Source organism: Xenopus laevis, chromosome 6S, assembly GCF_017654675.1.
Source record: "Xenopus laevis strain J_2021 chromosome 6S, Xenopus_laevis_v10.1, whole genome shotgun sequence".
Taxonomy (NCBI): Eukaryota; Metazoa; Chordata; class Amphibia; order Anura; family Pipidae; genus Xenopus; species Xenopus laevis.
Genome location: NC_054382.1, coordinates 105,529,484 through 105,550,643, shown reverse-complemented (window position 1 = coordinate 105,550,643; position 21,160 = coordinate 105,529,484). Strand labels below are relative to the sequence as shown.

General features: G+C 37.3%; 1 protein-coding gene across 4 annotated transcripts in view; it reads right to left on the bottom strand.

The window, feature by feature from the left end:
- sulf1.S (sulfatase 1 S homeolog) overlaps positions 1-21,160 on the bottom strand; it is a 102,740-nt gene that overhangs the window by 62,864 nt on the left and 18,716 nt on the right. For 3 of the 4 annotated variants that reach the window (XM_018223780.2, XM_018223785.2, XM_018223784.2), the window contains exons 2-3: positions 17,636-17,737; positions 8,087-8,277 (exon numbers count right to left, since the gene is read on the bottom strand). The gene's annotated coding sequence lies outside the window, so the exon portion shown is untranslated. The remainder of the gene's footprint in view (positions 1-8,086; positions 8,278-17,635; positions 17,738-21,160) is intronic. The other variant, XM_018223782.2, reaches the window with a different exon arrangement.

Genomic DNA, 21,160 nt, shown 5'->3' with positions numbered 1-21,160 from the left:
TTCTGTAGAGACCTTTCCTTTATCTCTCATCCTTTGATGTCTGTTTGCATACACTAGGGATGTTTTTAATAAAAAATAATCACTTTTTAATTATTTGTATAATCCTTTCTTTCTGCATTTGATGGAACTAACTAGGCCTGGCCCTTAAAGAAAAGAACAAGTGAGATTTGATTACTTTGACATTTGAAACATATGAATAAGGGAATCAATATAAAGGAATAGAGGAAAAATAGTTCGAATTTCGAATGTTTTTTTTGGCTACTTCGACCTTTGACTACGACCTTCGAATCGAACGATTCAAACTAAAAATAGTTCGACCATTCGATAGTCGAAGTACTGTCTCTTTAAAAAATTATTCGACCCCCTAGTTCGCCACCTTAAACCTACCGAGGCCAATGTTAGCCTATGGGGAAGGTCCCCATAGGCTTCCTAACAATTTTCTGATTGAAGGAATATCCTTCGATCGATGGATTAAAATCCTTCGAATCATTTGATTCGAAGGATTTAATCGCTTGATCGAACGATTATTCCTTCGATCGTTCGATCGTAGCAATAGCGCGAAATCCTTCAACTTCGATATTCGAAGGATTTTACTTTGAATATCGAGGGTTAATTAACCCTCGATATTCGACCCTAGGTAAATCTGCCCCAAATTGTCACTGAGTACTGTAACACAGCAAGTAATCTAGGCAAAGCATTACTGAACTTTGTTTTTTGATTCATTTACATTTTTGTATTAAAAAGTGTATTTTATTAACACTTACCCAGTGTGACCGTTGGGAGCCCAAAGTCAGGCCTGCAGTCTCCTAATAAGCAGACAAATGAGTGACACATCAGACTGACCCATCACCCACTCCTGCAGTCTGAGTCAGCTTTACTGTATTCAAGTGATCTATGGGCTATCAAGTGAGATATGAAGCACCCTTAGCAAGCTTGTGCTACACACTATGATAGCCCTCCTGCTTCTGGGATACATACTTACATTCCAGATTAGGTATTACAGAATATAACCAAAATGTTGCTTTGGAAGTAATATTCCCATTTTAGGGATGTGCACTTTCAGGTCTGCAGCCTTGTATTGTGATATTTATATTCAAAGGTCAAAGTGAAAATTCGAAAAGATAATTTTTGTATACTTCGACTAGGGAATAGTCCAAATTTGATTTGAATTTGAAAAAAATTCAAAAATTCAAATTTAGAAATTTATCATGTACTGTAAATCCAACCTCGACCATCTAAAACCTGCCGGATTGCTGTTTTAGCCTTTGGGGGACCTCCTATATGGAGTCAATTGGTGGACTTTGAAAACTAGAAGTTTTCTTTTGGAAAAACTTTAAATCGAATTCGATCTAATGCACTATTACATTGATTATTACGATTCGAATTCGATCAAAAACTGACCTATTCGATCGAAAACTGACCTATTTGGCCAAAAAAAAACTTTGATTTTTTTAAAATAAATTTCAGTTGGTCTTTTTGAATTCAAATTTAAAATTTGACCCTTGATAAATCTGCCCCTTGGTGTACTGTTTATTTTGAGTCGGTCCATAAGCTCAGTAACTGACAGCAGCACAAAGCATGTGCAGTAAATAAGCAGAAAAAAAGATGGGGAGCTACTGGGGCATCTTCAGAGACACAGATCTTCATTGCTAAAGGGTTGTGGTTGCCTTGGGCTTGTACAGAACCCCAAAACATAATGTACAACATTTCTAGCTACTTCTTTAGTTTAACTGTCGTTGTCCTTTAAGGAAGATGGAAAGCTACAGAGGCTATTTATTGCCAATAGATTAGCTATAACACTATATTTATTCTGCAGAATACTTTACCATACCCGAGGATAGCAGCTGCCATATTAGCTTGCTGTGACATCACTTCCTGCCTGAGTCTCTCACTGCTCACTCATAGATCTGGGCTCAGATTACCGCAGGGAGGGGAGGAGGGAGAAGAGGAGCAAACTGAGCATGCTCAAGCCCTGCCCTGGAGGTTTAAGCTGAAAGAAGGAAGTCTGATACAGAAGCCCATGTGTACACAAAAGAAGGATAGAGATGCAGTGTTTCTTTTGACAGAGGACTCAAAGAAGAATTACTTTGAGGGTTTACTGGTGTATTTATATAGACCTTTCTAATAAAGCTTACTTAATTGTAGCCTTTCCTTCTCCTTCCCTTTTACTTACTGAACAATCAATTCTGGAAGGAACCCCAGTATAGCTCCTAAAATTTCCATTTTCATAGAACACCCTATAGGGTTCTTTTCTGTTTTTTTTTTTGTAGCTTATTATGTGGCAGCTCTCCAGTTTGCAAATTCAGTAATCCATTGTTGGGGTCCAAATTACCCTAGCAACCATACACTGATATGAATAAGAGACTGGAATATAAACAAGAGAGGCACTGAATAGAAAGAGGAGTAATAAAAAGTAGCAATAACAATAAAATTGTAGCCTTAGGGCAGGGGCACACGGGCACATTCGGGAGATTTAGTCGCCTGGCGACTAATCGCCTCTTCTGCGGGGCTACAATCTCCCCGAACTGCCTTCCGCCTGCTATAATGAGAAAACACCAGCGCAATGGCATTCGCTGCGCTTCGATTTCCAAAGTTGCCTCATAAGGAAATTTCGGGACTTCGGAAATAGAAGAGCAGGCGTCGACTAAATCTCCCTGAATCTCCTGGTGTGCCCTTGCCCTTACAGAGCTTTTGTTGTTAGATTGTTTGTTTTTAGACTCCATTTGAAAGCTGGAAAGTATCAGAAGAAGGAGGTAAATAATTCAAAAACTATAAAAATGAAGGCCAATTGAAAAGTTGTTTAGAATTAGTCATTTTATAACATACTAAGTTAACTTACAGCTGAACCACCGTTTTAAGATCATTTTGTCCACTGCATTTTTAAGAAACTAAAAACAAAGCAGTCAAAATCCTTGTCTAACAATCCAGCATCTACAATACCCAAAAAAAGCCCCCTCCCATTATGGTTAAAAGGGAACGGAGTACAAGCATTGTTAAAGTGTTCTTGAGTCACCCTGTTTGCTATAATACAGGCCCTTGAACATTTTGTATATAAGGTCATTTAACATGGAAAAGGTTGGTTAGCATGGCCCTAGTAAAATAAACTAGTAATGTTTTATTTAACTAATAATAATTAATCAGCACTAAAATATGATCTTTATTTAAATGCAGGACTTTATATTTAATAGTGAGAATGGGGGGGTCCAACACCTTTAGATTTACAAATACAATAATCATTTAAACATATTGATTAGAATGAATTCAATAAGATTCAAATGGTGTTGATGTTCCAGAGAGCATTTGTGAATACAAAGGACAGAATAAAGCAAGTCATTTCTTAAATAAGCGCAGAAATAACAGAGCTTAGTTCCTGCACTAACTATATACTTCCCTCGTTAATTATTTAATTGCAAACTCTAAAAGGCGCATACACTATAGCTATGCCAAAATATGCCGACATTTGAATTGGGAATGGAAATGTTGGGAGGTACACAAAACTTCACACATTCAGCTGTGAGATTTTATCACCCTTCTAATTTCGAATTATGAAGAGTTTCGTTGGACTTTGGCCTGTCATCTACAATTCACTCCTGCTGCTGACATTCTCCCACAGAATACAACTTCCCATGAATGGTTAGGAAACATATATCAGTACTATGAACCTGCTAGAGACAATTTATTAGAAGCTGAAAGATAACTTCCATTAGAAAAATAAATTCGGGGGTACCTCCCTTGACCAGCAAGGTTATTATGTGCCCTGTGACCCATTACCACCTTCCATTATTTATTGTTGAAATACATACCACATTCCTTTCCCAGTGTTTTTTCATAAACTCCCAACATTTTTTACTTAGTGCAGAGACTCCTCCAAATCCTTGGAGTCTCTCCTCCTTTCTGTGTTGATTTAACAAGTGGAATCTATTTCTATAAAAAAAGTAGCAAAATAAAAAAAAAAAACTAGAAGGTGCTGCAATCGTGAAGTTGAAAGGCACACAAATCTTTGGAAAAGAAACACTTTTTGGGTAGAGACACACTCAGCAGGATGGCGACTTTGGGTAACTTCGGAAAACGAAGCACACCGATTGCCATCCCGCCGGTGATTTACGTTCTAGCTGGCAGGAGGCAGTTTGGGGAGATTAGTCGCCCCAAAGAAGAGGATACCGTATATACCCGAGTATAAGCCGAGTTTTTCAGCATCCAAAATGTGCTGAAAAAGTCTACCTCGGCTTATACTCGGGTCAGCGGTACCCGACCCGACTAGCTGAGATTGCAGTCACTTTTAATCATTCCTATACCAACAGTACACTTGGGGAGAGACTGCAATATCCCACAATGCCCTGTGTTGGTTATATGAAAGAATAACAGTGCGCCCTCTGTTGGTTATATGAAAGAATAACAGTGACTGCAATATCACACAGCGCCATCTGTTGGTTATATGAAAGAATAACAGTGACTGCAATATCACACAGCGCCATCTGTTGGTTGTATGAAAGAATAACAGTGCGCCCTCTGTTGGTTATATGAAAGATTAACAGTGACTGCAATATCACACAGCGCCCTCTATTGGTTATATTAAAGAATAACAGTGACTGAAATATCACACAGCACCCTCTGTTGGTTATATGAAAGAATAACAGTGACTGCAATATCACACAGTGGCATCTGTTGGTTATATGAAAGAATAACAGTGACTGCAATATCACACAGCGCCATCTGTTCGTTATATGGAAGAATAACAGTGACTGCAATATCACACAGTGCCCTCTGTTGGTTATATGAAAGATTAACAGTGACTGCAATATCACACAGCGGCCTCTGTTGGTTATTTGAAAGATTAACAGTGATGGCAATATCACACAGCGCCCTCTGTTGGTTATATGAAAGAATAACAGTGATGGCAATATCAAACAGCACCCTCTGCACATGTTAGTGGGACAGTGGGACAATACACACAGTAATCCGTTTGGCAATTCTCTGTCACCATCAACTTTGCAAAGAAGTCCGGTTGATCGCTGGGGGGGTCGCTTTGGCAGAATGTGCGCTGCTGGGAGACAGGGCTGTAGTTGTGTCTAGGCTTATACTAGAGTCAATAAGTTTTCCCAGTTTTCGTAGGTAAAATTAGGTACCTCGGCTTATACTCGGGTCGGCTTATACTCGAGTATATACGGTATTTGTCGGTGGGCGACTAATCTCCCCGAATCTGAGTGTGTCTCTGCCCTTGCTCTATAGAATTTTTACTACCATTACTATTATTTAAATATTTAGCAATAAAATCTGATAAAATGAGTTGTTATATTGTTTGCATCTGCTAAGGCTTCCTTGCTCGCAGCACAAAACCTAATGTTATATGACTTTATTGCCATACATGTGCATATGAATTCTTCTCCCAGGGCAATCATTATACAAGCTTCCACTTAAATAAATACATGTATACAATGCCATCTGGACAATCTAGAGGGCACAACATCAAGCATTCAGCTTCAGATTGATTAAATGTGACTTACCAAGATTTAGATTTTTTGTAAATCTTGAATGTACCATATCTGAAACCTTGAATGAATCAGATTCACACATAAAAGAAAATGTGTATGCACTTTAAGGGGCAGATTTATCAAGGATTTTCAAATTTTTTTATGGTCAAAATTGTCAAATTCGACTAGAGAGTTATTCAAATTCGATTTGAACTCTAAGAACTCACATTCCACTATTTGCCACCTAAAATCTGCTAAATTCGAAATGATTAAGTCAATGGAAGAGGTCCAGGGATCAATTTGGAGTTGTTTGCAGCCTTCCTGACATTCAAGTTTTTTCTCCGAAATGTCAGGAAGGCTGCAAACAACAAGTTTTTAAAATTCTAATCGAATTCGATTTAAGTTTTCGGGTCAATTTAATGCATCCAAGTTTAAAAAAATTTGATTTTATTAATAAATTTAGATTGGTCGAATTTCGAATTTATGGGAGTTTAGGGGAGTTTTTAAAAACTCACATGAATTCAAAATTCAACCTTTGATAAATGTGCCTCCCTTTTTGTGTTCCTTTAGTTATGTATACATATGTATGTATACATACGGTACATTCATTTTCCTTTCTGCAGATTACTAGGACTCACTAAATCTTCCCAGATTCCATAAATTGCTGCTGTATACCAACGTAAAGGCACGAAAATACACTATTCTTAATTAACCTTGAAAAATGTCAAGAATCTCCTGCAGTCTTTAGCTCTGCCCCAGAACTGTGGCTGGGGGGGGGCAGCCTGAACACCTGTTAGGATGCAATTTAGGTAAGGATGGAGGGAGGGTTTCCCCCGAAACGTTAAATTACTGTGGCATAATAAAAGGAGTATATTCCCGACTGCATTCAATTGAGTGTGTGCGGATCTGTTTCCAGACAATTGCTATTGCCATTTAGGTATACCACTTTTTTACTCACCTATACGATAAATTAGGGTCGCAAGTAAGATATTTGGAGAACACTCTAGTTGAATTGCTAAAGTCGACCATAGACGCAAAGATAAATTCATACAAACATTTGTTTTATATGATTTTCAGACCATCTGTGTGCTCATCATTCGGTCATTTAGTCGATCGGACAGCTCATAAAACATTTCTGTCTCTTACACACAAATATTTTTTATGCATTTACAAACACATGCTAAGCACAAAAAAACATATATTGCATTTATATGCATTTTTTAAATGCAGATTTAATGTGTTTATGCCAGTTCCAAATTAAAACCCTGTATTCTATTGGTTTATGAATGTTTGTCAAGTGCAAAAAAATGCACCATATTGCTTCTAAAAACACGCAATGAAAGCCAAATAAAGTGAAAAAAAAACCTCAATGCTCATGACCAGGCAGAATATAATGCAGGTTTGAGTTCACCTGAACACATTAGCTTACGTCCCAAACACTCATCAAACACATTAAAAAACGCTTGTATGTAGCACAATGGGCATTTTTTCCTGTGTTAATTCAGGTTTAAGTGCGAAAAACCGCAATCACTAATTGATTCCATTATAGTCTGTCAGGCTGTTCTGAGTTGGGTTTTACTCCATTTGCGTTTGTTTAGACACAGCCTGCTGCATTTTTTTGTGCAGCTATCAATAGAACAGAGGTTTGTGTTTGGAATGGAAAAAAATGATCTTAGCTGCAGCAAAAAAATGCGATTATGCGTTTTATCTCAATCAGCATTTGTTTGAAAAAGGCAGAAGCAATCACCCGTATGTTAGAGCCCTTAGAGTCCTAAAACCTCTGCTTTTAAGAGGAACTATACCCACACAAATAGTTTTAGGATATTACCAGTTTTACATAAAAAATAAACCCATCAAGACAATAAAAAATTTCTTTATGGCTTTAGGCTTTTACTTTTTACTGACCCGTACAAAAAATAAAAAATCAGCATTATGTCTCGAGCGACACTAGGGCAGACGGCATGTACAATGCACTAAACAAATAACCTTCCCTTTGGGTAATGGCACACAGGGCATTTTCGGGCTCACAAATACCCCTCCATAGGATTAATCACTAGGCCATTACCCTGAGCAATTCTAAAATTAGCACACAGAGGGGTATTTGTTGGCAACTGCATGCAACAATACCCATTTACCCTTCAGAGGTATTAGAGGAATAATACTCGTTCTTTGGGGTTAATGGTGTACATGTGTGCCTTGCCTTAGTTCTACAGCTAATCTTCTATAAACTCCAAGCTTAATTTTGCACAGAATCAGAAAGAATCAGGGACTACACTGGAAGGATTTGAGTGAGACCTTCCTACTCAAGGAATATATACATAATTATATACATCAATAAATTCATATCCTTAAGAGCTATTTGCTTAGCATACACAGAATCTCTGGTCCCAAACACATGAATCCAGCTCCCATGGTTCCCCAGCAGCCAAAATTTATAAGAATTGAGTTACACACCCTGGACTTGTGCTGCCATGAATGACTGATTTACAGACAAATGTGTCTGGACAGATTCTTTCTCAATTGGCACCTCTGATAATTTGAACATGACACAGCAAAGAAACTTCAGAACATTCAAACTTCAGAGTCAAATAAATATATCAAGGGCTGGCACTTACTTCAAATAAAATCAGGGCTAATTGCTATATCTTTTATTTTATTTGGTTATCATTAATTACTCCATTACTTCTTCTTATTACTTTTCCTTACTCCAGTCTCTCCTCCATGGCTCCATAGAATCAATGTCCCACTCAGTGCAAGAGGATTTTGGTCACTGAGCTCCTCCTTTTTTCTCTGTGTTGCCTGTGTTCTGTTTGAGGGATAACAATGTGGAATTCAATAAACTGTTATAAATACGTTGGCTTGGGTACTAACCCCAGTGGATATTTTACTTGATAACAACAACAAAACAATTATTAAAATCAAAAGTTTGAATTACTTTTTGTGGCCAAAGCAAGGTTTCTCATGTGTCCAAGAAAATTTAGCATTCCATGCTTTTACAGAAGCATTTGGCCAACAGAGAACATGTGGCATTTAAGGGGCAGATTTATTAAGGGTAGAATTTCGAGTTATTTAAAACTCCCATAAACTCGAAATTCGACCAATCGTAATTTATTAATAAAATTGTATTTTCTCAGCTCAGACGAATTTAATCGACCAAAAAACTCAAATTGAATTTGATTCTAATTAAAAAAACGCAAATCAAATTAGATTCTAATTAGAAAAACTCAAATTGAATTTCATTCGAATTAGAAAAACTCAAATTGAATTAGATTTGAATTAGAAAAACTCGAATCAAATTTAAAAAACTCGATTCGAGTCAGGAAGGCTGTAAACATCACCTAATTGATCCCTCTCCCAATGACTTAAACAGCAATTCGGCAGGTTATAGGTGACGAATAGTCGAATAAGAGTTCTTAAAGGGCCCTAGTATGATAAATTTCAAAATTCGAATTAAAACTCGAATCGAGTTTGGATAATTCACAATTCAACTTTGAGAGTTTTGACCAAAAAAAAAATTAGAAAATTCAAATTTTCCCTTCGACCCTTAATAAATCTGCCCCTTAGTCTTAAGTGCATGAGTGGGGTCATATAAAAACAAATATGCAAATAATTAAGTCGTGCTGTGCCAATGTTCATTTAAGTGCTAATGTTGCTTGCTGACATTTTTAAAAGAAACAGTGAAACACAGTTTGTGTTGCATAGAAGAATAAATTGTAATAGTTATTGTGCTAAATTGTGTGTTGCAATCCCTTCCTTGCCCTCACTTTTTATAATGGAGCAGTGACTTATAAAGTGCAGCTGTGTCTTTTAAAGGGGAAATTGATCCAAGTAATGAAAAAAATATAATTCTAAACAAACTTCCTGTGTACATAAAACATTTTCAGTGGTTTTGCGGACAAGCAGAAATACATTCGTATAAAGGGGAAAACATAACCTTTGTATACCATACTGAGATGAAGCTGGGAGTTGTAGTGCTTGAAAACCGTCAGCTTATTGTGAGAAGGATTAGTTCACTGGTCAAAAAGACATGTTTCATTAAAGGGATTCCGTCAAGATTTTTATGATGTAGTTTTTATTTCTAAATTACACTGCATACACTGCAAATAATTCACTGTACCATATAAAATTTCATTCCTGAACCAGCAAGAGTATTTTTTAGTTGTAATATTGGTGTGTAGGCACTATCTCAGGTCATTTTGCCTGGTCATGTGCTTTCAGAAAGAGCCAGCACTTTAGAATAGAATTGCTTTCTGGCAGGCTGTTGTTTCTCCTACTTAATGTAAGTGAATGTGTCACAGTGGGACCTGGATTTTACTATTGAGTGCTATTCTTACATCTGCCAGGCAGCTGTTATCTTGTGTTAGGGAGCTGCTATCTGGTTACCGTCACATTGTTCTGCTTATGGGCTGCTGGGGGGGGGAGTAACCCAATCTTGGGATTGGGAAATAACAGATTCTCTTCTCAGCCAGTGTCCCCATTAGCTAATTCAGAAAAGAGATTTCCACTCAGTAAGCCCCATTCCTCTAGTGATCAGAACGCAGTTTTTTAACCAGTAGTATATGTCAATACATGATGGATATCAACTGGATCAATGACTTCCAACTTTGTGCTCTCCTTTAAGGTTAGTAGCAGGAAGGTTTGCTTACGGAAACTGTAGATAAAAAGCATTCTCATTATTTAATTAACTATATTTGGGTGATATTTACTAATGAATGGACTGGTATGGTTGGGTTCTAATTTGGTACTGTTTTGAAGGAAAATAAAGAAGAAAGAAAGAAAAATAAAGAAGAAAGAAAACCATTAAATATATATGTATAAAAACAGATAATTCTAATAAGAACAACACAGAATATCCTGAGCATCTAAAATCCACACCAAAATACAGGACAGAACTGCTGTCTAGAAATAAATCATACCAGAACTAGGGAATACACTGCCCACTGAATGGGAATAGAATGATTTTTCACATAACAACATTGCTACACAATAGTACAGATTCATCTGGAGCAAAAGTACCCTTTTTGCTTGGGGAACCCTCTTTACTGTAGTACTAGGGGCAGATTTACATAGGGTCGAATATCTCGGGTTAATTAACCCTCGATATTCAACTGCCGAATGTAAATCCTTCGACTTCTAATATCGAAGTCAAAGGATTTACCGCAATTCGTTTGATCGAACGAAAAATCGTTCGATCAAACGATTAAATCCTTCGAATTGTTCGATTCGAAGGATTTTAAATCCATCGATCAAATGATTTTTCTTCGACCAAAAAAAGATTGCAAAGCCTATGGGGGCCTTCACCATAGGCTAACATTGACTTCGGTAGGTTTTAGGTGGCGAACTAGGGGGTCGAAGTTTTTTTTTAAAGAGACAGTACTTCGACTATCGAATGGTCAAATGATTTTTAGTTTGAATCGTTCGATTCGAAGTCGAAGTCGTAGTCGAAGGTCGAAGTAGCCCATTCGATGGTCGAAGTAGCCAAAAAAAACATTTGAAATTCGAAGTTTTTTATTCTATTCCTTCACTCGAGCTAAGTAAATGTGCCCCCTAGATTTCATATGAGAAGTGCAGTCAATACGTTCCTGTTAAATATTAAATAAAGAATACTCACACTTTACTGAAACCATCCACTCATTCTGCTGTACTCAAAAATATGCCAAAACCCCATACACAGTACTGTATGTGAGTGCTGTATGAGTAAATCAATACACTCTTTTCAACCTGAATCCCCTTAATTTACCAATATTATATATACAGTATTTAACTGCAAAGTTGGGCATGAAAAGCATGAAAAAATCTCAAACACCTGAATGGAGCACAGAGGCCTCCGGCTATTTGCACAGTGTAAAGTGCAAAAAAATGCTGGAATGCTGTTTTTTTTTTTTACAGTTTACACACTGTGTGGGGCATTGCAAATTAGCCTTCTTAGCCTAAATTGCTTCCAGTATGAAGCTATTGTGAACCAATACAATACACATAGCAGTCTGGTCAAGCTGCATGGCTAACAATGTAAAGAAAATGTCCAAAATATTCCTGAGAGTGCCTGTTCTCAAAAATCCAGAAAACAACTGTTGCAATATCTCAGTAAATACCCAAATGCTGATATTTCCATATACAGTTTGCAGTTTCCTTTTAAAGAAGGAAGGTAGAGAGTTAGCTCCTCCATGTGACACCTTGTGTAGTTAAACTCAATGAATAAAGAAATATAATAGCTGTAAGTAACTCCTCAACAACAGAAAAATCCCATACCCACTTTTTTCTTGTGCAAAAAAACTTTCCTTAAGGGCAACTTTCTTATGAATAGCTCCTGCAACACAAAGTCTTCGCAGCACTCATGCATGCAAGCAAGACAAAAGGCAGCCTCTACCTGACGCTGATTTAACAAACAAGCTTCCACTGTAATCCAATGTGCCCTCATTTGTTTTCTCTTTTTTCATGAGCCTTGAAATGATCAAAGTGGGGAATTCAGTCGGCAAGAGGAATTTATCCAGAAAAAAAAAAGATTATGTAGAGTGGAGAGCTTGTTGCAACTGAGCATGTCACCTGCCCATTCTTTCCTACTCGCTCCACCGTGGAGGTCGGTAAAGAAACTATATCAATCAGAACATGTTTACAGTGCAGCATATAGAAAAGCAGCGATCAGAAACTAGAACATTAATTGCTGCCTCCACCTTTTGGTATTTCATTTGACAATAACAAAAAAAGGAACTTGAAACTTTTGAATTCTCCATGTGCCATGTTATAGTGGTAACATTCCATCTAAAATTCCTATTCCTAATAAAGTAAACCAGGTAACTATGTTACAGATATGTATTGATTGTATGGTGGCTATAAAGGGCTTTATTAGAGACTTTTCGGCACATATGAATACTCTTGGCTTTGCTAGATAACCATATGCCCTATTAGCCTAAATAGCACCCTCCAGACATTCCTCAATTTACCTAATGACATCTCATTGTATTCATTAACATTCCTAATCCTCGTGTGGGAATTTGTGTCATCTTTTTAAAACCAATAAAAATTTAATCTTTTCAGTAGGTGTAATTTTTTATTTTTGAACTGATCAGTCCCTTCACTGGTAGCATTAGCTGCATTGAGTCCAGTGCAGTGATTTTTACTCTATTTCCCATTGTATGGAGCTGGTGTAAGCTTCCTCTAATGCACCATCTACATTCAAACAAAGTTTTTACTCTAATACTGTATGTTTTCTATCACGCATGAATACCTCTATAAGGATCAGTTACACTTACTGGCACAGGTAAGAATGCTGTGCCAAATAGCAGATAAAGATAACAAAGAGTAGCAAAGTAGATTGTTTTGTGCATGTGTATGAGGGAACACATAGGTGGAATTTACATTGGCACTGAGTGGAAAGCTATACAGTTTAATGGGAGCTTCGGTGTTCCAAACATTATCCGACATCTGTTGCTGAAGCTTTAGGATGGGACAAATAAGTGAAACATGACATTATACCATATAATAACAAGAGAATCATTTATATTTGGTTCTAGTGAATGCAGCTTTAATGTACAATACGATCGTTCCTATTCTGCCAATATGAAGATATATGAAGCAGCTAAAGATTTTCTAACTAGTCAGCCAACTGCATGCAAAGTGCCACAGGGGTCCAGACAAAATTAAGCTCTAAAGGTCACTCCTGTGGTTTACTAAATCCTTTTGCAGCATATTCCAAGGAAGAAAGCCTAAGCCTCTGCGGGCAGACACTTGCCAACTATTTTAAATAAAGGCTGGACGTGACCTAACAGAGAAACAACTTGTCATTACATGTGCTGTCAGGCCTCGAAGATGCAAGACCTTTGCTTCTGGCGAAGAGCACGTTATAGCCCCACGGTGCTTTAAATGAGAAACGCAGAGCACAGAAATGAAAGTGACATTCATGCTGAATTCATGGGATTTGTAACACAAATCCCTTTCTGTATTATGTGGCAGGTTAAAGGGGAACTCCGGCTTCCAAACCAAAATTTGATAAAGAGGCCCACATAACACACAAACCCCTAATATACCCATCACAGTAACCTGTTTCTTCAAAAAGTATGAATAAATGCCATTTTCTATGATGAAATCCAGCTGTTTAACAGTTCTTCTCTTTCTGCATCATTTGAAATCCTGGTAGGGACTAAATACTGATGTTACAAAACAACTTCTCCACAGCTTACAGACAGCATGCAGGAACTATGTCACCCACAATGCATTGCACTGTGATGTTCCGTTACTTATTGAAATCATGTGTGCAGGGAATTGTGGGGTTTGGGGGATACAGGCTAAGGACAGATGGCTGGTGATACAAAGTAACAGTTATCAGCCAGCTCAGCAAAGTAGTCAGACAGATCAGCAGGAGAGAAGGGGGCTAGGTTTAGGGAACAGTTCCAAACAATTAAAAAGTCTGCATATTTTTTAATTGATGTACATTGCAAAGTTGCTTGAAATTATATTTACTTATCAAAAAGCTCAAGTTATGTTTGTGTGGTGTTCCCCTTTAAGCTTCCATTTATAAACAAGCCACCTTTTAAACCTCTGGTAAGAATATTAAGATGTTAACTCAAATTCGATTCATAGGCTGCTTTTAATGCCCTCAAAACTGGTTTCCATCCAAACGCTCTGAACTGAAATATTATTCCACAGCTTAACAAAACCTCCAAGTCTCAAAAAATGTGCCCCTGCTAATCTATGCAGACAGTTTGTATTAACAAATAACCTTCCAAACCTATGTTCTCTGACCAGTTAACAATTTGTTCACTGCAGCTGCAGTGCAGCAAGAAAAGTGATTCTTCAAAACCCACTTTGAAGAAGCAACAATCAGCTTCAGCAGGTTGATCTGGCAGATTGCTATGTATATGTAGCTCCAAGTCCAGCAAAGCCCTCCATACAATGGATCATGGAGAATTAAGTCTCGATTTGGCAGGGTCAGTTTTTTGGTTAACTAATGCTGGTGAAAGCAACGATTGTTTAACTTGCCAGATCATTCACTTGAATAGCCCACGCATACACCAAAAATTGCTTGGAAATTGAACAAACTGCACAAAAAATGTCCATAGTGTGACAGCCTTCTCTGCAGCCAGCTTCTTTGCTATATAGGCATCCACTTAGCAAACAAACAGCATTAGTGGCTAACTGCCACACCACACCTCTATTATCCCTGTCTGACTTAAGAAATGGAAACTATACTGGTACTTTATTGCTCTGTACACAGTTAGAAGTAGAGGGAAGAAAATACTTCTACCAATTACCATTTACAAACCCTGTGCGTTCTTATTAGCGGCTGACCATCGGCCCGTTTGTCTTTCTGGAAAAAGGACCTGAACATAATTAAAAATTTGGGAAGACCACACTTTTATACTCTACCTCCACTTCATTCCTGCCATCATTTAGTATTTTAAGACATTAATCTCCAATCCATAAAAAAACAAAACATATCCTGGAACAGAAAGGGCACACAGAATGAAGTTTCAAACCAATTCTTCATCTTCGCACCAGCTATACTGGGAATATTTTGGGATATAGCCAAAGAGTAAAATTTTTCTCATGACTCATGTTATTGCAACAAGCAATTTTTGTGTTCCGGACTATATACAAAAGCATCGCTGAAATTTATCCTCATCTAACAGTTGTATTTCAGCTTCGACCTTCACAAAAAATAAAAAAGCAATGTGACTACACTAACATATGGCCAAACAAGAGCAAGTATTCATAGAGACATAGGCGGTCATAAAACCACTTTCCCTGAATGCAATGTTGTCTGCTAAAGGCATACTGTTTTGCAACATACAGTAGAATCCCCATTTATGTTTTCCAGTAGACAACAAATGGGGTAAAATCCAAGAAAATGTAAAATCAAGGAAATGCATTATATACTGTATTGGTAGGGCCATAAAAAAAGTTTAAAATGAGGGAAACGTAAAATCAGGGTATGTGCAGTTGAGGTTGTATATTGGCCTATCTTTAGGGGATACTATCATGGAAAAACATGTTTGTTTGTTTTTTAAAATGCATCAGTTTATAGTGCTGTTCCACCAGATTTCTGAACTGAATTCCGTTTTTCAAAAGATCCATTTTTTATGTTTAATTTTGAAATCTGACACGGGGCTAGACATGTCAGTTTCCCAGGTGCCCCCAGTCACGTGACTTGTGCTCTGATAAACCTCAGTCACTCTTTACTGCTGCACTGCAAGTTGGAGTTATTAGTAAAATATTCCATGTATCCAACAGATCAGTGGTAGGCTATTGTTTAGATGGCATGAAAATGAGTGTCTCCATCGTTCCAGATTGGCTGTGATCTAACAAATAATTCAAAGCTGAGTTTTCTGCTTTTGCTGACTAGCATTGGTGCAATTGCCCTGGGGTTTCATTGACATACATTTTGGTTGGAAATTGACTACATTTTATAGGGAAAAAAACAGTGTGTCTTTCTAATCCAAGGTCCCAAAGATGTACCACATTCATTATTACGAAGACATAAAACAAGGTCTGATGTGGTTCAGTGACTTTACTATTGAGCCATAGCTCAATGGATGATTAAAACAGGCAACTGATTAGCAACTATTCTAAATCCACAGGTTCCAATTTCAGAGCTACAACAGGGCACATTTAACCTACTGGCATCAGACAGCTTAGAAACTACACTTTTGCAGTCTAGAGGTTATTTTTAGTTTAAAGAAGAAAAAACAGGTTTTTGTGCTTGAATAATAAAACAGTGCCTTGAACTTAAAGCTAATTAAGATGCATTAATCCATATTGGTGGCAAGATAATCCTATTAGGTTTATTTAGGATTTAAAAGTTTTTAGCAGACAGGGTATGGTGATCCAAATGATGAAAATATCCCTTATCCGGTAAACCCCAGGTCCCAAGCATTCTGGATAATATAGTATATCTGTACCCTATACCTGTACTGGATATTGCAGTATTTTCTGATAATACAATAAGACTCTAAGCCCTAGCTTCCTTTTCAATACCAACAGTCAAAATGGTGCAAGACAATCAGAATTGCTAATTCTCATGTTTTAATTTGCCTTCCTTTTTATTTAGCTTTTGTTGGCCTTTGTATTTTTATTTAAGGGCAAAAAAGTAATGAGGGTCAATAAAATGGATTCAAGGTTGTCTCCTTTTGCCCAATGTTTGTCATTCTCATTCTCAGCTGTCCTAAGCAGCCTTCAACATCTTATGAACCTATAATGCTTATTATGCACAAGGAACCTGTAAGGGGAAATGTACCCAAAGAACATATTCTACAAATGTTGTCTCTTTTTGGATCAGAGGGTCCACATCTATAATACAGTAATTAGAATGTCCAGTACAACTGGATATATTTGGGGGACTTGAACCTGGTTTGCAAGTCTTTAAAACATACATATAAACACATGCAGAAAACTTAAACTCAATTCTTTTGTGAAAGACTTTTTTGAAACACACTTGTCTTGCTGTGCTGAGGAAGGATAGGATGTATACTATTATGAGGAGTAGGGGTTAGTTAAATATCACAATTGCACTTTATTGTTATAGGGAACCTTTTACCCTAAAATAGTTTCCCACACCAAAGTTGCGGACCAATAGAACCTGAATTCCTATTGGGAAAACAGTCATTTTATTTAAAAAAAATTGCACCCATCAGCGTTAGGACACATACACCATGAGGGAGCGGCTACTGCGAGCGGGGAAGTTGGGGCTCATATGTGCATAATGATCAAGAGTTACAATTCGCCCATCATGCACATGTGCATGACATCAGATTACAAGGTGCCTACATCAGATGCTCATTATGCGCACTACCCAAAATGGCTGTTTGCACTGGGAGTTTCAACCAGGTGTGGGTGTCCTAGCGCTGGCAGGGACATTTAAAATAAACAAATAAAAACACACTTATGTTTTAGCCTGCACCTTTGGTAGGAGAAACTATTTAGTGGCAGGTGCCCTTTAAGAGGCTCCATAGACTTCTTTGTTGAAAATACAAAACATAATTTAGTAAAATGCAGTTATTGAACATGTGGTATGTGAAATAATCATCCCACTTCATGTAATCAATTGAACTACACTGACACACAGTTTGACCCTTTAACACTGGTACAAATAAAAACAGTCACATAAAATTCCATTTAATCATACATACACTATGACCAGTTATGGACAATGCATCTAAATCTTTACTAACCTGTTTATAGGTACACTGGGAAAATGTACTTTCTTAGATATGATCTGAGAACAACCTTGAAGCAGCACACCAAGATCCAAAGCAGAATATAGGAGTTGTTACCTAAAACAAAAGAAAGCAGAATTTAATGTTAGCCTGTTCGCAGAAGAAATTAATTATTTGTATATTGTACTCTTCACAAGCTAAAAGTAAACCATCTCTATATATAAGAATATTATATATAATATATAACTATTGATTTTATTTAATTTCATTTGTTCTTGGTTAAGTAAAGGAGACATGAATGTACTAGCTGTAATAATGCACATATAAAGGTACATACTGCAGGTATTGCAGCCTATTTCAGAACCATGTGTTCCTTTACTGCGTTACTGAACTGAAATAGCCAATGACATGCTGTGAATTAAAAAGTCCAATGCAGGGATGTACAACTGGAGGTTCTCGGGCTGGAAGTGGCCTACAAGGAATTATATAACCTTCACTCAAGAGTACCACAGATATCCTTGTATGCCATAATTGATCCCATGCCATCGCCTCTACTAAAACAGTGTGCTCCCATCCTTACACCAGTACTTACTCATATATTAAATTTCTCACTAACTTCTGCTACTTTCCCTTCATTTTTCAAACAGGTCTGTGTCAAGCCCATTCTGAAAAAGGACCCACTGGACCCATCCTGTTTGTCTAACTACTGGCCTGTCTGTCTCTTACCGCTAGCCTTTAAACTTCTGGAGCATCTCGTCTTCTCCCGTATTACAAACATTCTCTGCACCAATAATCTGCTTGACCCTATACAGTCTGGCTTTCGACCTGCACACTCCACTGAGATTGCCTTATGTAGAGTTGCAAACTATCTCCAGACTGCTAAGGCCAAAGGATTTTACTCTATTCTCATTCTCCTGGACTTATCTTCTGCTTTTGATACTGTTAACCATTCTGTCCTAACGCAAATTCTCCATTCAATTAGTATCTGGGATAGAGCTACATTCTCTTCCTACCTTTCTGACTGTTCATTCTCTGTTACTTTTGCTAACAAATTCTAACTTGATAGAAAAGAATTTGGAATTATTTCTTGCGGTGACAGGTCCCCTTTAACAGCGCCTTAGAAATAAAGTTATACATACATAATTTAAAAAAAAGATCAAACTGGCAAATCCAGGAGAATTCCCAAAGGTTTTCTTAGTTATGGAAGTGTATAGATACACACAAAAGGATAAGCAAACTGTCTCACTCCATATGCAAAACAGCTGCAATTCCTTGCATTCCACTCAAGCTTAGGTAAAAGTATGCTAGTAGTTTACATATGTATACATACATATGTATGCTAGTAATTGTACTTTACATATGTAGCAAAGAACATCACCTATCGAAAAAATAAGCCATCTTATTTCAGCTCTAGCATAATTTTGAAGCATTATCTATTAGTTTTAAAATGCTCAATGACTTCAAAAATCAATTTAAGGAACAAATGTTTGAAGATGGCAGCCATTGTAAACAATAGGCAGACTGTGTAGGTGGAACCCAGCTCATCATCACATACCCACTGTCTCTAATAAGAAAGTCATACCGTGAAGTTGTAATTCTTCTAGCACAGTTGAAAAAAATGTCTCCCTGAAAGAATGTTTGTATTTTATTACGGATGCACCGAAACTACTATTTTGGGATTTTGCCGAATCCATATCCTTGGCATATGCAAATTAGGGTCAAGAAGGTAAACACTTACAGATAAACAGTTTGTAACTTGCTTGTTTGTGTGATGTAAAGATGCATGATTTTAAGGATTCTGTTCAGCCAGGCACTTGGCTTTGGTGCATCCCTATATTTTATTTAAGAAACAGCCATACTGGGCTAACATTGCAAAATAATTTTCGAAGTTTTTTTCTTGCTGAATTTTCTGTGTGTATTTTTGCAACAAAGTCATGTGGAACTATGCCTGCTGTGTGCAGAATTAGAATAAAATTAAGAAGCAAAAGAAGAGAAAGAGTTATTGTGACCAAGGAGGAACCACTGATTTAGCTGATTTAGTGAAAGCAAAATACATAAAACTGAGCACTAACTCACTTTTCATCAAAATTTACAGGTGTTTTCTATACATCCAATAAATGGTACACCACAGACAGAAAAGTGTTCACTGATGTAAAAAGACTAGTTAACAAATAAATTACATATATGTATTTATTTATATTTAATCCATTTTCCTCAACAGTCTGTTTGGCCAAGCCAAATATTGAATTTTTGTTTATCAGCTACACTTATGGGCAGATATATCAAGGGTCGAATTGAAAATTTGAATTTTTAAATTTAGAGTTTATTTTAGTGTAATTCTACTAGGGAATAGTACTAATTCGATTCGAGTGACGACATGGCGACAATGCATCGTGCGTCGCTCGATTTCTTCTCCCTGGCTATCGCCGGATAGCCTTCTCTGAAGAGGAGTGCAAGCGGAGTTTCTGTAAATTATTTCTTAATAAAGGCTTTGCGGTTTTAAAGTTTAATTGGTCTTGGTGGGTTTTTTTCGTGGTATACCTGAACTAACATATTTTTTTAAAAACATTTTTGATGTTACTGGTCCTTTAACTGCAAACCCATTTAAGAAAAAATTCATTCCTCTGTACTGCTATTGCTTTTCTGGGAACCAGCACACAGTTAAACTAATCTATCTCTCTAATGACCAACAGGTGTTCAAAATATTAATGAGCAGCGTAACGGATACCCTCAGAAAATCAGAATGTGGCATCCTAAATATCAGTCAAGCTGTCATCATGTGATAGTGACACATTAGTTGTATCAGATTGTGATAATGTAACTTCCTGATGCTCATATAACCGTCCCTCATCCACACAACCATCCCACATAGACAGTGGCATAGCTTTCTGGCATTCCCAACTCTTCCTAATTGGCAGTAGCCCAGCATTTCTTACATTATTTACTCTCCCACACTGGCAGTAGTGATGTTTTCCTTTATTCCCAACTCTCCTACAATGGCAGTAGCACAGTTTTCCAACATCCCCAACTTTCCCACACTGGCAGTAGCACAGTTTTCCTATATTCTGCAACATTGTCAGATAAGGGTTTCCTACAGCTCTCCTGCACTAACAGTAGCACAGTCCCTGTGCTCACACACACTGGCAGTAGCACAGCATTCCAACATTCCCAACTATCCTACAATGGCAGTAGCACATTCTAACTGCTCACAAACTGGCATGAGTAGGAACTGATATTTTCCCAGCTCTCCTATTTTCCAAGCTCTGGCACACCATAATGTGTTTATCTGGCATTAGGAAACAACCATTTAATGCTTCATGAATATGTCCCCAACTACACTGCATTTGAGAATTTGTTTAAAGGGATACTGTCACGTGAAATATTTTTTTTCAAAACACATAAGTTAAAAGTGCTGCTCCAGCAGAATTCTGCACTGAATCCGTTTCTCAAAAGAGCAAACAGATTTTTTTATATTTAATTTTGAAATCTGACAAGGGGCTAGACATCTTGCCAGTTTCCCAGATGCCCCCAGTCATGTGA